Below are 479 nucleotides of genomic sequence, written 5' to 3'. Positions count from 1 at the left end.
TATGTGTATGCATATAAAATAATAAATATATATACACCCTGTAATACTACATGTTGATATAGATATATGACACACTTACACACGCTGAGTATATATATACATGCATGCAAACATATATACTCGCATTCAAACAAGTTATAGACAGACAGACAGACGGACATTCAGACTGACAGCTAGACATACCGACGGAATATTTGTTTAAATTTGTTTAACTGCCACGGTATATATTTTTTTGGGTTTTAGTTATTTCTTTATTTAATTAACAAAAACGAGAACTAAAAATAAGAAACGGAAGAGGAAAAAAAAAATGAAATGGCGAACAAGCAAAGGGCAAGGAGACATAATTGCCCTCGATGATAAAAAAGTTTAAATAACTACAAAAGCTAATATATATATATATATATATGTATGTGTATATGTATATATGTATATATATATAAAGGAAAAAAAGAAAAAAAGTGTGAGTGAGATAAAGAGCG

The sequence above is a fragment of the Octopus bimaculoides genome, chromosome 19 (genome assembly GCF_001194135.2).
Source record: "Octopus bimaculoides isolate UCB-OBI-ISO-001 chromosome 19, ASM119413v2, whole genome shotgun sequence".
Lineage (NCBI taxonomy): Eukaryota > Metazoa > Mollusca > Cephalopoda > Octopoda > Octopodidae > Octopus > Octopus bimaculoides.
Note: the sequence above shows the minus strand (reverse complement) of the source record.